The sequence below is a fragment of the Styela clava genome, chromosome 7 (assembly GCF_964204865.1).
Source record: "Styela clava chromosome 7, kaStyClav1.hap1.2, whole genome shotgun sequence".
Classification (NCBI taxonomy): Eukaryota; Metazoa; Chordata; class Ascidiacea; order Stolidobranchia; family Styelidae; genus Styela; species Styela clava.
Genome location: NC_135256.1, coordinates 20667203 through 20669702, shown reverse-complemented (window position 1 = coordinate 20669702; position 2500 = coordinate 20667203). Strand labels below are relative to the sequence as shown.

The window sequence follows — 2500 nt, the reverse complement described above, 5'->3', positions numbered from 1 at the left end:
TCGGTGACAGCTTCAACTTGGGGCGACGCCCGGCCGTCTTCGCAGAGGCCAGGCGACGGCCCTCGGGTGAGGACGAACGCGACCCTGAGGCAGACGCGGTCCCGGGATTGACCCGAGACCGCAATTCGCGTTCAAAAGGTCGACGTTCAATGTGTTCTGCAATTCACATTACTTCTCGCACTTGGCTGCGTCCTTCATCGACTCGCGAGCCGAGTGATCCACCGTTAAGAGTCGTCCTCGACGTTTCGCCCGGCGCCGAAGCGCGCGGACGTCACACTGTGGTATCGACCACAAAACCACCACCGACAACAACTGCACAAAAACACCAACAAACGGCGCCGAGCGACCGCCGGGCTGGGCCGGCGGCACATCGAGCGCGGTGCCCAGAAGCCACCATCGCACTCGGCTGCCTTGCTATGCCAACGTGTTACGCGTGTCGCACGGGGCGGAACCCCGATTGACGGCCGCCCTCTCGGCGGCACCCAAAGACAATTAAGTGCGCGGTCGGCCGGGGCCTACCACCACATTCGGTAATGATCCTTCCGCAGGTTCACCTACGGAAACCTTGTTACGACTTTTACTTCCCCTAAATGATCAAGTTTGATCGTCTTCTCGACACGCCGACGCGGCCGTTGCCAGCCGCGACGGGGCCGATCCAAGGATCTCACTAAACCATTCAATCGGTAGTAGCGACGGGCGGTGTGTACAAAGGGCAGGGACGTAATCAACGCAAGTTGATGACTTGCGCTTACTGGGAATTCCTCCAGGGAAACAATTGCAAGTCCCTATCCCAATCACGAATGAGGTTCAACGGGTTACCCGGACCTTTCGGCCTAGGTTAGACACTCGCTGCTTCACTCAGTGTAGCGCGCGTGCGGCCCCGGACATCTAAGGGCATCACAGACCTGTTATTGCTCAATCTCGTGTGGCTAAACGCCACTAGTCCCTCTAAGAAGTTAGACGCCGACCGAGAAGGTCGCGTAACTATTTAGCATGCCAGAGTCTCGTTCGTTATCGGAATTAACCAGACAAATCGCTCCACCAACTAAGAACGGCCATGCACCGCCACCCACAGAATCAAGAAAGAGCTCTCAATCTGTCAATCCTACCTGTGTCCGGGCCGGGTGAGTTTCCCCGTGTTGAGTCAAATTAAGCCGCAGGCTCCACTCCTGGTGGTGCCCTTCCGTCAATTCCTTTAAGTTTCAGCTTTGCAACCATACTTCCCCCGGAACCCAAAGACTTTGGTTTCCCGGAAGCTGCCGGAAAGGTCGTCATGGTAACGCCTCCCGATCGCTAGTTGGCATCGTTTATAGTCAGAACTAGGACGGTATCTGATCGTCTTCGAACCTCTGACTTTCGCTCTTGATTAAAGAAAACATTCTTGGCGAATGCTTTCGCAGTAGTTCGTCTTCCGCCGATCCAAGAATTTCACCTCTAACGGCAGAGTACGGACGCCCCCGTCTGTCCCTCTTAATCATTACCTCGTGCTCCGAAAACCAACAAAATAGAACGGAGGTCCTATTCTATTATTCCATGCAACACTATGCAGGCGAACAGCCTGCTTTGAACACTCTAATTTTTTCAAAGTAAACTTATCGGCCACCGCCGACACTCAGTCAAGGGCACCGACAGAGAACCGAAGGTGAAGCGAACGCAACCAGTGACACGCCTTGCGACGGACCGGCGGCGCTCGCCCAAAATCCAACTACGAGCTTTTCAACCGCAACAACTTTAGCATACACTGTTGGAGCTGGAATTACCGCGGCTGCTGGCACCAGACTTGCCCTCCAATGGATACTCGTTAAGAGTTTTAGGATGTACTCATTCCAATTACAGGGCCTCGTTAGAGTCCTGTATTGTTATTTTTCGTCACTACCTCCCCGTGTCGGGAATGGGTAATTTGCGCGCCTGCTGCCTTCCTTGGATGTGGTAGCCGTTTCTCAGGCTCCCTCTCCGGAATCGAACCCTGATTCCCCGTTACCCGTTATCACAAAGGTAGGCACGTAGCGTACCTTTGACAGTTGATAGGGCAGACACTTGAATGATACGTCGTCGGTGCAGAGACCGTACGATCCGCGTGGTTATCCAGAGTCATCAAACGTCACAGGACGAACCCGGTGGGTTTTGATCTGATAAAAGCGCGCCTCCCGAAGTCGGCGCTTAATGCATGTATTAGCTCTAGAATTACCACAGTTATCCACTTCGCTTACGAGACCAAATAAACCAAGACTGATTTAATGAGCCATTCGCAGTTTCGCTTTACGAGAACTCGTACTTGCACCTGCATGGCTTAATCTTTGAGACAAGCATATCACTACTGGTAGGATCAACCAGATAGCTGCGACAGCTGCGCTCGGCCCTTGCTGGGCCGCCCGGCGCGTGCTCGTCGCATTCGTTTAAGACCGAGGCGATCGCCTGCGGCCGTACTCAGCTTCGACAGTCGCTGGCCGCGACGTCCACGCTCTCGCCGGCAGTGCCAGGCGGAGCGATTTGCGTTTTT

The 2500-nt window shown here is 54.4% G+C and overlaps 2 non-coding genes across 2 annotated transcripts; both read right to left on the bottom strand.

The window, feature by feature from the left end:
• Positions 1–79: 79 nt before the first annotated feature.
• On the bottom strand, positions 80–233 carry LOC144425435 (5.8S ribosomal RNA). The gene has a single exon (XR_013477527.1). It is a non-coding gene; the product is annotated as a 5.8S ribosomal RNA (ribosomal RNA).
• Positions 234–531: 298 nt separating this feature from the next.
• LOC144425345 (small subunit ribosomal RNA) lies at positions 532–2337 on the bottom strand. The gene has a single exon (XR_013477489.1). It is a non-coding gene; the product is annotated as a small subunit ribosomal RNA (ribosomal RNA).
• Positions 2338–2500: the final 163 nt, after the last annotated feature.